This window comes from Lissotriton vulgaris, chromosome 10 (assembly GCF_964263255.1).
Source record: "Lissotriton vulgaris chromosome 10, aLisVul1.2, whole genome shotgun sequence".
In the NCBI taxonomy this organism is placed as follows: Eukaryota; Metazoa; Chordata; class Amphibia; order Caudata; family Salamandridae; genus Lissotriton; species Lissotriton vulgaris.
In genome coordinates, this window is record NC_141698.1 from 908733369 (window position 1) to 908747316 (window position 13948).

Sequence of the window (13948 nt, forward strand, 5' to 3'; positions counted from 1 at the left end):
TAAGTGGGGTCTGTCATCTATTCATGCTTGCTGGACTTGGCCCTTTTTGCAGGGTCATCTCTAAACTTTTTGATTTCCTCCTAGCCTTTTTGCTGACATGGTGTTCGTGGTTTTAGGACTCTGGGCACTTTAGCACTGGTTAGCAGTGAAGAGTGCGTGGGCTCTCTGCCCTCCATAGGCTAACATTGGGAACACCCCCCCCTTATGGGATAATTCCTAAATAAAACAAAATAAGTATGGCATATTTGGTATGTGTGGAAAGGAAATGATAAATGTTGTGCAATGGTGTGCGCAGATTTACTTTTACTATTTTAAGGATGCCACTTTTAAAAGTTGGCATTGCTGTGTGCCTGCCTACGTGTCTGTTTCTAGAAGTGACTGGGGCTGGTGAGGAGTGGGTTGCTCCAGGGAGTCAGGGCCAGGCTGAGTGGGAGGTCTGCAACTGGAAAAATTGGTGGAGAAATCCCCTGTCCCTGACTAGGTCAGTGCCTGCCCTGTACAAGGCTGGCTCCGCCCCCTACTAACACCCTTTCCAGTGCCAGTTGGGACTGGTACTTCCAAGACCCTTCCAGAAACCCCACCCCCAGACCCTTCCAGAAGATTCTACCCCCTTCCATACGCAGGGTAGGGAGTTGTATAAATACATGGGCTGTGAGCCCGTGTGGTTGTTGTGCTTACTGGACTGGAGGGGACACTCTGCCTGGAGGAAGCGCTGCGGGCCCCAGCTGCTGCCTCCTGAGGGTCCCTTCGTGCTGGCCAGCCTGTGCCGAACTCTGTCCCTTTGCCCTTTTGGACACTTTGCTTAACTAAGAAGGAGCTGCACTGGAGCATGGGCTGCTGCACTTCAGGGTCGCCATCTTCTCCATGCCTGACTATCCCAAGGGATTGCTGCTCTGCCTGAAAGAGTTGCCATGTGGTCCGCTGACCTGTGCCCAACCCTGCTAGCTTCCCAGCACTTCATGAGCACTGCACCACATTTCTGTGCCCCAGGAAGGTGGGGAGTGTCTGTCTCCTGCAGTGCAGAGCTGCTCAAGTGTCCTGGAGGAATCCCAGCGTGGGGATCCCCCCTACACTGCATGTGGACATTGTTTTTTTTAAAGTAGCGTGGGTGCCCACCCCACGTTTCCTGCATTTTTCTCGCAGGTTCCCACCCCACATTTTCTGTGCAATTAATTCACAGGAGCCTACCTCATGTTGTGTGCATTTGGGCTGGTGCCTAGCCTGCAATTGTTCTTATTTGAAAGCGGGTGCCCACCCCACGAATCACCACCGCAGCCCGAGCCGCGAGAAGGACACGGAGGGCTTCCCCTGTGACGTCAGGGTAGCCAAGCTGTGATTGGCACCAGAGAAAGAGGAGTGCCAATAGCGAAGGACCTGTGCCTAACTGTGGGCAGGGTGCGAAGAGGAAGCCATCCGGAAGTGAGTAACCGTGGTGCCGAGGGAGCCCCGTGGCTGCAAGGAAGCCAGGCGGGAGCCTGCTCCGTGCTGGCACATTGCCCCCTGAACACCGGAGACTTCGCTCCCTAGGTGGGGGCTTTCCGACAGTAGAGGGGAGTCCCGTGCAGGTGCGGCAAAGAGGAGTCCAGGAGTTTGCGTCCTCTTGAGCAGGGCTCCCATGTACTGGGAGGGCCCTGCCCATGCCAGTGGTGCCACTCAGCCCGCAGCCAGAAGGAGAGAGTCCCGCAGTGTGAGCCGCGCATCCTGGAAGAGTGGTGAAGTCTCCAGCCAGCGCTCACTCCAGGGAACAGTCAGCGGGGGAGGCTAAGCTGCTGTGTGGGTTTGGGCGGGACTGCGGGGACTGCCTAGATTAAGTGGCAGCCTGCCGGGGGACTTTGCATTTGATCCTGAGCCTGCCAGGTACATTGTATTCCCAGCTGCACTGCAGTGGCAGGCGGCTGCGACAGGGGCATTCTTTCTTGCTTCAGAGCCCCGGAGTGGGACTCCCGTGCAGTTGGAGAAGCCAGTGTCTACTTTGGGGACACACAGCAGCACCGCAGTTGCTGCAACTTTTCTTATTTTGGACACCATTAATTTGTTTCTTTTAAATCTCAGAGTGGGGCTCAACTTGGTCACAGCTGCGCCACAGGAGAGGGCAGCTGCAACGTTGGGCAAACTGTTCTGCAGAGCGGTGGGGCTGCCACGTAGACTGTGGTGCAAGTGACTTTTTTTCTAAGGGGCCAACCATGACGCTAAGTGTATACCGAGGGGCATGGAGGACCGGTTTTGGCCTAATGTGAAGTTATGCTCATACCTGCGCAGGGGGATGATTTAGTATGGAGATTGCCCTGCTTTGCCATCGTGTTTAGGCCTATTAAGTATCTCTTGCATAAGGTGCTTTATACTCATGTGCGGACTAGCGCAAGTGTTACATGATGTTCTAGGCCTTAGACAGTGCGGAGGTCATTACTAGGCCAGCGGCCACTTGCTGCCATCCGCTTATTACTGGTGGTCATGCATTGACTGATTTTATGCCCAATGTGACTAATGCTGATATGATATCTAATGTGTTTCTATGTCTGAGGTTTTAAACCTAATGCTTTTATGCCTAATGAGATGTCTCATGTGATTATGCCCAATGCTAATATGGTCATGCCTAATGTTAAGCATAGTGTGATTTATGCCCAATGGTTATTGCACAATGTATTTGTTTATGCCTGATCTAATGTGGTTTATGCTTATCGCAAGGTTGTTAAGTTCATTATTTTACCAGTAGCTATGGGCGGTTATTACTGGTTGTTTTATACTTACTACATGTACTTGTGCGATGGTTCTGGCAGCGACCTCATTGGCGCTACCCTGTACACAATCCCCTGTAAATAATGTCCTGGTGGCGGTTGGCACAATGTATATATCTGTGATTGTGATTCTAATGTGTTTTTATAATACAAAGGCTATTTTTGGAGTCTCTTTTGTAGTGTGCCTAGTGTGTCGCCGCTGTGTGTGTGTTGCGCAATCTTTACACATTCCCTCTGGGAATGGATACGCCTGACTGCTCGTGCCAAGCTACCAAGGGGGTGAGCAGGGGTTATCCTCAGGGGGTAGCTCCCTCGCCATGACTGGACCGGGGGTTTCTGCCTGGTTCTGGCGCATGCCCTAGCCTACCGGGAATCCCCATTTCTAACAATGCTCAACAATATTCAGTCTCCTTGTAGCATGTTTACTGACTGACCCTCCTCGGTGTGAAGAATTATGATCTTTAATTAATCATTTGGGGAAATATGACATATTTCGACCTGAAGTGACAGCAGATCCCAGGATTTCCCACAAATTGATAACTCCTGTACATACTTATATAGTCACAGAGATAAACAGGCAGCCTGCTGTTCTCTGTTGGTATGATCAAGCGTGTCATGATGGGGTGCACATATTCATAGCAGCTTGAAGGAATCAGTATTCATCTTTTTAAACAATTTGTCAATGCCCTTTTGATCAGATATAGCTCTAAATAGAAAGGTTTGGCTCTGGGCTCTCTTCTGGTAAAAAAAGGACCTACCTCATTGCCAAACTAGGAGGCGTATTAGGATGGTGGACGGACCTGCGTCTGTCCGCCACCCCCGAGGTGGAGGGACCATCCGCAGGGGCAGCAGCGGTCCCTCCATACCAATTAGGATGTGACCGCCACCCTGGCGGTCACATCCCGTATCTTTAACCTTGCGGCGGGTGCTGCTTGAAGCAGCTCCCGCCGCAAGGTTAAAATTGCATGCTTTGCATTTACATGCACAAAGCGTCAGGCACCGCGCGGTGCCTGCCACTTTGTGCATGTAAATGCAGGGGGGTACCATAGGTACCCCAATGTTCATGCCCCACCCGACACTCTGGGGGCCCGCAACGGGCCCCCAAACACAAAAGACCACATGCTTTTCCACGGCGGAAAAGATGCAGTGGAAAAGCATGTTTCAGCCTGCATCCTAATATGGCTGGCAGTGTTTTGCAGACACCGCCACCATATTTGCCTGCATACACCGCGGATCAGCGGCGGACGGACTTGGAATCCGCCGTTGATCCCACCGCCATCCTAATGTGGCGGTGGGTGTTTCCAATGTCCTCGGCGGTGAATCCGCATCCTCCAGGCCCGGAGGATGCGGATTCACCGCCATCCTAATCGGCCCCTAAGAAAGAATGGTGAAGCACGGAGATGCACCGAAATTGACATTTCCAAAAGGGAAGGATTAGCCGTATTTACAACAATACACCCCTGTGTGTTTTCCCTAGCGCTGGGACTACAATTAGTTGGCTAGTACCAATGCAGGAACCTTTGCTCCATAGTGCAAGGGTACATGTATTGCAGGGAGGAATTGTTTATGTGCAAGAAAGTGTCCCTTCCTGCACATAAACAATCCATAATGGTGATTTGTTACTTCTATGTGTGCTGCTAAATGAAGCACACATAGAAGTAGTAAATCATCATTATTAAGTGATTGTTTGTGTGCAGGATGGGATACCTCATTAAGGGCGTTTTGCTCTTTCTGTGAGTGCTGCACAATGCAGCACACATAGAAAAAACAAAAATGAGGAGACATAAAAGTATTTCTCCTCGTTTTACCATTCTAATATCTGCTCTTGCATGGCGTTATTTTATGGTGCTGCCTCAGATTTACACAACCATGTAAATCTGGGGCAGCGTTAAAAAGCAATGAGTGTTGTGGTGAAGTGCCCACAGCAACACCCATTGCACGCCCCTTTCACACAAAGTGATGCGCGTAAAGGGCTGTATTTACAAGGCGGCATCAAGCCACAAAAAATGGCTTAACTTTATTGATTTGGTTCATCCACGCTGGTTGAGGGTTACTGTGTGTGAATGTTCTTGAGTGGCAGAATTCTATTGATCTTTTAGAGTGACTGACACCTACAGATTTAAGATGATTGTGTGAGTGAATGTGTACAGAGTAATTGTGAAGGAGGGTGACCCGCTGTGATGAATGAGAGTGATGCTGGGTTGTGCCTTAATGCAATAGGCTACTTGGAGTAATGCCATGCTGGAACAGGTTGGTAGTCATTTGGAAGTCTGTGGTTGAAAAGGGTTATGCCGCTGTACTCAATTGAACAAAATTAGCCATTTCTGAAACCAGGTGATGCTTTAAGTTGTTATAAATCTTTTCTGGGGTGATGAAAGAGTTGTTACTCAAGTGGGAGAAGATGCGCCACCCAAATATACACCAGCACACTACATGGTGACTAAAGTTGGGCTTCACACTATAATTTGGCTCAAAAACTTGGCACAATATCAATGAAAAGAAGGGTGAATTGTCATTTCAACGCTTTGCCACATTCAGACTGGTGGTTTTGTATCAGCTCAGGGGAATGATTATTGCGATGTGACCCTTGTCTTGACCAACTCACTTTGAGGCTTTTAGACTCATGGATGCATGCAGCTCGTGCTAAGCAATGACAGGAATATCAAGGGAAGATGAAGAAAACAATGAAGGCTTAACAGAATGCACAGTGGGACACAAAGCATAAGAGGTCGAGAGTGGATCCTATTGAGGGATAGAGGTTGTACATAGTGCTGGAGGACCACAGGATAGGATCAGAAGGACAAATGGGAGTGACAGTAGTGATAATGAAGACAGCTTGTTCGATGGGTTGGTGGCTGAGCATCCTCCACCTTGGAGTCCACAAATGGGTGATTTAGAGTCATGGTTAAGAGATCATAGTAACAGCAATGAGTGCCAGAATAGTAGGTTGAGTCAGGGCACCATCAAGGCTGCAATAAGCTGGTGGGTGTGGCTAGGATGAAGGATGAATTAGAGGAAATCCTCAGTGGGAGTCTACATTTAGACAGAATAGAAATGTATGAGCCAGATGACTTGCTGTTTATGGCGAAGGATGTCACAAGAAGTTGTCAGAGTTGGCTCATAGGTATGGTGTATATTTATCCTGGACGAAGGCATTGCAGGGAAATCACAGGCTTACTTACAGTGACACAGAGTTAGAGGAAAAGAGAGTGACTGGATTGAGGACACACATACAGGAACAACTGATAGTAATAAGTGCTGGATAAGTGGGAAGAGAGGTGGTCAAAGAAGGAGAGCATAAGAAAAGTGACAGAAGAGACACCACCTCCAGGAGGGGAATGCAGGGAGTACAGGCATACACAGTACAGGAAGTGCCTAGTGGATGGTATGTGCTTTTACGTGGAGCTGAGGTGACCTCGCTACATTCAGAAATGATTTCCCCAGATTAAGAGAGAAACCTGATGAGTGGTGCAAGCAGGTTGATCGCTGTGTGAAGATTTCCAAAGTGTTGTGGATTGATTTAAACACCTTCATAGAAATTGTGGTTCCTTGTGATCTATGTTCTGCCTGTAAGTAAGCTGTTTAGTGGCATACTGCTGAACCAGAGAGGGATTCAGTAACTCATGGTCCTTCGCCGAGGGTCATGAAGAAATACGATCAGGTGATCACATAGTTGCAGGGCAGATACCCCCATAGGAAATTGATTGGGTTAAGATAGATCAAACTACCCAAGAACGTAAAGAGTCGGTACATGCTTTTTATGAAAATCTGTTACAAGCCTTCAAGCAGTACAGCAGGTTAGATATACTTGACCCCAAGGACATAGGACAATTTGTGTCCTAATTTGTGACTGGACTGAGGCCGGAGATCAGCCACATGATCCAACAGCACCTAATCTGTTGGCAAAACAAATCCGTAGGCAAATCTTACCGTATGCCACGTATTGCTGTGATGAGGTGGATTCGAAATACAGTAGGATAAAGGCGAAATGAATGTTAGTCCAAATACATAATGCTCAATAGGGAGAGTAAGTGCAGGGAATGATGGGAACTGTAACTCGTGGTCAGGGAAATGCCACAAGAAGTGTATAAGTGGAATCAATTGCGGGGTCAAATGGCCAGGGAGGAGGGAGAGGAATTCCTATAAATCCATATAGAGGGATAGATGTTGTGACCCTAAAAAACACCACTGCCTGTCATATTTGTCAGAAGATAGGGCATTTGAAGTGCGAGTGTTAATTTAATCCTATTAAGAGGAAGGAGAATAACTCATACAGGTGGCAGATGGGGTAAAATGGTGACCAGGCCAAGATCATTTAATGAGGGAGGGGATCAGAACCAGATAGTACAGGGTAATCAAACATACCATTGGATTCCCTTAATGAAAGCCCTAGACCGATTTGATTTGGACCCATCCTTAGGATGGTGCCTTAGGAGGAAGGAAGACTGTGTCTTTGGACCATCTTAGAGGTAGCCCAGAGTGGACCATATGTTGAAGCAAACGTGGATGGTCGTCTCATTACATTCTTGATTGATACTGGTGCTACCATTTCTACTGTGAAAGCTGCATTAACCTCTTGAAAATTGATCCAAGTTGTACGAGCTCTAACAAAAAAATTATGAATCCTTTGATGGAAGAGGTCCCGGTGAAAATCAGGTTTTGGTGTGTGATTTGAGTCCGGTGTGTTTGCTAGGGTGTAACTTGTTGTGCAAAGTGAACTGTACTATTGAAGACTAATGATGAGGACATTGCTTTCAAATTGGCTAACCAGAATGGTTGTACTGCCATGATTCCTTTGCTGACAGTGGAGGACATGCCTCTGGATCTTAGAGACATTGTTTCTACAGTGGTGTGGTGTTTCTCAGGGGAGGAGATTGGACTGGTTTGAGGAGTCGAGCCAGTTCACATACAGGTCAACCTAATCCCAGAAACAGTGGCAGGGATTACACATGCAATTGAATCCATGATTGCGCAGGGCACCCTAGAGGATATCATGGGAAGTCAGTGCAATGCTCCTATTATGAAATTGCAGATGCTAAGTGGGAAATATTACATTGTCCAGGACCGTACGAAGATCAATGGCATAGCGAATCCATGTTGTCCAGCGGTACTGAATCCATCTGTAATCCTATTTCAGATTCCTTGTGATGCTGAATGGTTCACGGTGATTGACCTCTGCCAGGCATTTTTCTCCATTCCATTGTACGAGAAAAGTCCATTTTTATTTTCTTTCTGTCCGGAGAATCATGTCTTAATGTGGTTTCATATCCCTCAATCAGGTCTTGAAAAAGAACATTGAGAGTCTGATTTTGCCCCAAAACATAGTATTGGTCTGATACATGGATGACCTTCTCATCATGTCCGAGACACGAGATGCTTGCAGGGATGATACCATTGCCTTATTGAACCATCTGGCTGACAATGGGCATATGGTGTCTCCGAATAAGCTTCAGTACTGTCTGAATGAAATATAGTACTTGGGCCGTCGAATCGAAAAAGGCAAAAGGAAGGTGTCACCAGAAAGAGTGGAAATGATCATGAAAACAAATCTGCAGAGTACCCAGAAAGAGGTCAAAATATTCATGAGAATGGTTGGCTACTGCCAACAGGGGATTTCTAATGTTTCCCTTATAGCAAACCCTTTGCAAATGCTGACTCACAAGGATGTGTGTGATCCGGTACCTTGGGATAGCAATTGTTTAATTGCATTCCTAGAGTTGAGAGTCGCGCTCCAGCTTTAGGAATGACTGACTCCAACAAAGCGTTTTCTCTGTTTGGTCACAGGCTGGTAGGTTGCACACTGTTTGTACTCACCCAGACACATGGAGATGCCCGTAGACCAGTGGCCTATTTCTCAGCTAGTCTACATCTTGTAGCTTCAGCATTACCCGTATGTCTCAAATCCATTGCTGCAACAGGTGTCAGTATTGAAAGATTTGAATGTATTGTGATGGGTCATCCTCTTACCGTATATGTATTGCACTCAGTTGCCCTTCTAATGACGAGACCCCAAAATACAGTATTTAACAAGTAACAGGCTGACAAGGTATGAACAGGTGTTTCTTGCTGCTGAAAATTCTACTCTGAAGCGGTGTTCTGCGTTAAATCCTGCTACCTTATTACCTATTCCAAGTGCTGATAGGGAAGAATGTGAAGTCTACGGCTGTCAGGGTGTCAATGAGCTTTGCACGAAAAAAAAGACATGACATTGTCGATGAGCCATTGTCTGAACCTGATCATGTCCTTATTGTTGATGGTTCATGCATATGAGATTATGAAGGAAATCTGAGAGAAGCGTTTGCTGTCTGTACCACCTCTTGATGGGGAAAGCTGCTTGGTACAGGGAGTACACTCTGCACAAGTGGCCAAAATCATTGCCTTGACCCATGCATGCCTCTTTATGTAAAGAATTCAAGTCAAGGTCTATACAGATAGCCACTATGGTTTAGGGATGGTTCATGATTTTGGACAGCTATGGTCTCTGAGAGGGTTCATAACATTATCTGGGTCCCGATATGAATTGTGGAGTATGTGAGACAAATTTTGGAAGCGTTTCAACTGCTAAGACGTGGCTGTCATTAAATGCACAGCCCAATGGAATTGGAAATGATTTTTTTACTGTTGGAAATAGGTACGCTGATGGAGTTGAACACTACTGTGCTTTTCATGCATGTGTTTTCAATTAGGAATATACTGGCAAGAGTACAGAGCAGACCGAACTCAACATGATGCCAGCACCTGCCGGCACATGGGATGAAGTGAGGCATTTACAAATGGAGGTCACAGAGGAGGAACAAGCAGGTTTAATCAGAACAGGTTGTGAGAAGGGGATGGGTAACATTTGGGAGCCAGCTGATGGCAGGGCAGTATTACCAGATTGTTTTTTACATCTAATGGCGAGGGAGATTCAAGGAGCAACCCACATAGGAAGGGATACAATGGTGAGATTGTTCAGACAGACTTGGTTCAATCCAGTGTTTTGGGTATTTGCGGAAGCTGGGTGTCATTGGTGTGTACTGGGAAGAAGACTGTTGTTGCTTTGAGCCACATTGTCAGACCAGGGGGTCCTTTTAATCGGAATTAAATGTTTTTTTTGAGATGCCTTTGTGTAATGTATCGACATATATTCTGGTTGTTGTGCACATCTTTTCTCGAAGAGTCAAAGCCTACCCAATTAGGAGATGTGACAGCCTCACGGTAGCTAAGTTTTTGTTAAGGGAACTCATTCCTAGATTTGGATTTCCAACTACATTGGAGTTGGTTAGAGGAACACATTTCCAAAGTGAAGTTATGAAGTTGCTGGGCACCGCCTTGAACGAGTATCTAAGACTGCATTATAGCTACAGGCAGAGACATCAGGAATAGTGGAGCAGGTCAACGGTACCTTGAAATCCAGGTTTGATACAATGTGTGCTTCGACATCTATTAAATGACCTGATGCTTTACCTTTAGTGCTATGGGTCTGTACAGCATTCCTGAAGGAGGACTGGGTTGTCACTCAATGAGATACTTATGGGAAGAGCAATGCGTTTGCCTGCCGTGCCTGCTACATCGTTAGTGAACATCACAAGTGATTTGGTCCTTGAGTACTGTGAAGGATTGGCTGACAGGGTCCGTTCGGTGTCCCATCAGGTTGAAACAGAGACTACAAAGACCGAAAAGGATCACTGCCATGACCTATATCCATGAAATTGGGTTCTCATCAGAAAGCACATGGAAAATGCAATTGTAACACTAACTATGTGGTTTACGTCCTAAAATGTCTGTTCAAACAAAGATATGTGGGTAGTACAACCTGTATGGCGAAAAAATGCATTCTGGAGCACATGAGGGCAATTACTAATGAGGACACCCGTTATCCAATTGCCCGGCACTTTCAAGAATTCCATAAATCTGAGACTGCCCTCCTCAGATATTTTGCGGTTGAGCAGGTCAACATAGGGAAAAGGGGAGGCAACCGAGAACTAGCCCTAAGAAAGAAAGAATCCAAATGGGTTATGGAACTCGAAACCAGATTCCGGGGGGGGGGGGGTGGGCACAATCTAGACAAAGAACTAGCAACCCACTTACATGAAGACTAGGAGTGGACAGATGTTTAGCAGTAGCCCAATAGATTGTTTAGAAAATAGAAGGCTACAGTAATAAAAAGAGAAAGACTATTCTTCCTTGTTTCAATTCACTGTTTGGGTAGGTTGTACATATCTACATTTTTGGTTTGACTGATAGTACTGCAACTATGTTATATAGGTTTTTGTTAATTTTTATTATTAGTGATTTTAATCAACTTCTGTTTTATGTTTCTTAAAGGAGGAAAGGAAGGGATACTTCACTTTTGAGCACTTCACGTGTTCCCTACCCTTTTCTTCACGTGGATATAAGACACATCTTCACTTGAGTAAGAGAAAGAAATAACACCTTTTGCACTTGTTTTAATTGGGAGCCGATCATTATATGGATTTTTAGACAGGAAAGATGAGGACATATAATTAATGACTCTGGCAATCTAGCAATTTTCCTATGTGTTTAACTGTAGGCTTCCATCACCCCCTTGTTGGAAGTTTTTCCATGAATTTAGATACAGTTCAAACCGGATGGTAGCCGGATGAGGTAGAAGTACTAACTTCGCAATGGTGATATATACCTCTTATCCATGGACACGGGCACTAGACCGCGAGAAAACAAATATGTTAATATACGAGTAACATGTATTTAAATTAATATGAAAATACATGGTGTGGGGAGTAACTGAGTTTAATATGAAACGTACAGACATAACCCCTCTTTTCTTCATTGGATCCGTAGTGGGGATAAGCTGGTGTATCTTAACCACTCCACCATGGCCGCCAGTCTTAATCTTACGAGATCGGGCAATAGAAACAATGTATTTCTTTCTAAGATGGCCGCGTTTCGATGTTTTGGACAATACTGTGTACAATATTAACAGAAAAGCACTGGTCATATGTTAGATCGGATCTATGCACATGGTATGAATTGTATTAAATAACTTTATGAATATAGAGTCAAATGTTGATATAAGTTGGTGAACTATAACCTCTGAACAATGGCAGCCATTCTTTATCTAATGTGACACGCAAATGAAATACCTCATCTATGTCTATTTAAATGTATCGCCACCAATTGTATGGTTATCGTGTGATCAAACCTGGTGGTGAAACGCGTAGCTTTACCTTGGATTAAAACCTTTTGAAAGATTTACCCCTGAGTGCGCGCTTGCTTGACAGCAACTTGTAGATTGCGAATCAAAAGTGACGGCTTGGGTTTGCCCTTTTTCCGCGCCCCCTGACTATGGGAGCCGATCCCAGAAGGACCCTTTTGGACATGGTGTATATATATATATATATATATATATATATATATATATATATATATATATATATATATATATATATATATATATACGATATAGAAGCAATATTTTATACAAGTTATGACATCTTTTTTTTCCTCTATATTTTTGTACTTACCATTAGTAGGATGTCAATATTTTGATTGTCAGTAATTTGTCAGTGTGCCATATGGTGCAGCCGTGTAGTAGAAGAGGGTGATATAATAATAAAATGTAAGTAATAAATCAAGTTTTAAAGGTTTTGGTTTGGGATTGGTACATTGAAGTAAGTGCTTTCAGTTATGTCTATAGATTCATTTGTAGATTTAAAACTGCAACATAACAAAACTTTTTTTTATGTTGTGTGTAAGCCAGTAGTAAATAGCTGGTACATTGGCTAGTACAAAAGTTATTACAGAACAATAACTACGTACCTGCAGACAGACTGCTTCAAAAGCTCGGAGGGAAAAAGAAAAGCAGCAAGTACAGAATCTATGGAGAACTGAGACTCAAAAGGAGCAAAATGAAAAAAAAGTGGTGAACGAAAAAAGAGCTATTGGTAAAAGAACAAACTCATTTTAAAAAATGTTATTTGAACATTTCCAAAGATTATGAAAAATGAAATTAAAATGCAAACTATGAGAATGAATACAAATGGGAAAAATCTATATAACAAGAACAGGAAAGAATGTAACGTAGATGTATACACCTTAACCAGAAGACAGAAGCAGTTTAAGGAAACACAGCTAGGATGTTTCGTAGTGTAGTAGTTATGAATCTACTGAGAAATATTAAGTATAGAAGAAGGAGAAATGCAGTGAAACAGAAAGAACAACATGAGTGAGTAGGTGATAAGGCCTTTGCTTTTAAGGATGAAGTTTTTTATTTTCATTATAATTAGAATGAAGACTCTTGACCAAATGATGTTGTACTTGAGGAAACAAAACCAGAAACAAGGATTAATTAATAAAAGTAACTTTTGTACCGTTTTTAGTGGAGACTGCATACATATGCCTAGTACAGCATTTTTTTCTGTAACGAAGAAAGCTATGTCCAGGATAATAGATTAGTTCATGCTATTGATTACAGAGGACGATTTTACGAAATGATGAATAATACTCCTATATCGAAAGTTGGTGATGGCACCTATAAATGTAGAAGAAGTTATTGGAGAACAGGTACAGGGAAGTCGAAAATCAGACACCTGTATAGAAATGGAATTGTAGTAGTGTTTGCAGTAATCAACAGCAATCAATTGATTTATTAAGGACATTTCTACATATCTTTCCAAGGTGAAGTTTAAAACAGAAATAAATACTTTATAAGGATTGGATTCTTCCAAGCTTAGAAAGCATACAAACTTGCAGGGATACACGCTAGTTTGTTTATTAAACAAAGTGTGCCAAAGCACCTTTCATAATTTTAAGATGTTAGCTGTACGCCACTCAACAATGCTGACTTTAGTTAGGAGGCTGTACTATGTGACAACTCCTTCTTTATGTTTGGAGAAATAAATAGAGCACTTTTGCATGGAACTGTGGCAGACATAGAAAAGGTTTGTGGTGATGTGCAGTTTTGCTTCTTTAGTCCTGAGTAAGATTCTAGGGAAAATGAAGAGTTGTTAAGAGAAGGAGTTGCTCATGTTTTGAAAATGAGATTACAAAATTGAACACACAGTGTGGTCCAAAAAACATGTTGTTGATGCACTTACTAGAAGATATAAACACAGACTATTGACTTCTATGTAAATAGTGAAAAAGTAAATAATGATAACTGGTAAAAGTTAGCTGTGTATTTATTTGTAGAGGAACACTTTGACTTGTCTCTACAGTAAGTCAAATGCAAGTAGTGTTACAATAAATTAGAA

At 43.9% G+C, this 13948-nt stretch overlaps 1 protein-coding gene across 1 annotated transcript in view; it reads right to left on the reverse strand.

The window, feature by feature from the left end:
- The window catches only part of LOC147688995 (ATP-dependent translocase ABCB1-like), an 856748-nt gene that overhangs the window by 38438 nt on the left and 804362 nt on the right, over positions 1-13948 (reverse strand). The gene's annotated exons all lie outside the window — the stretch shown is intronic.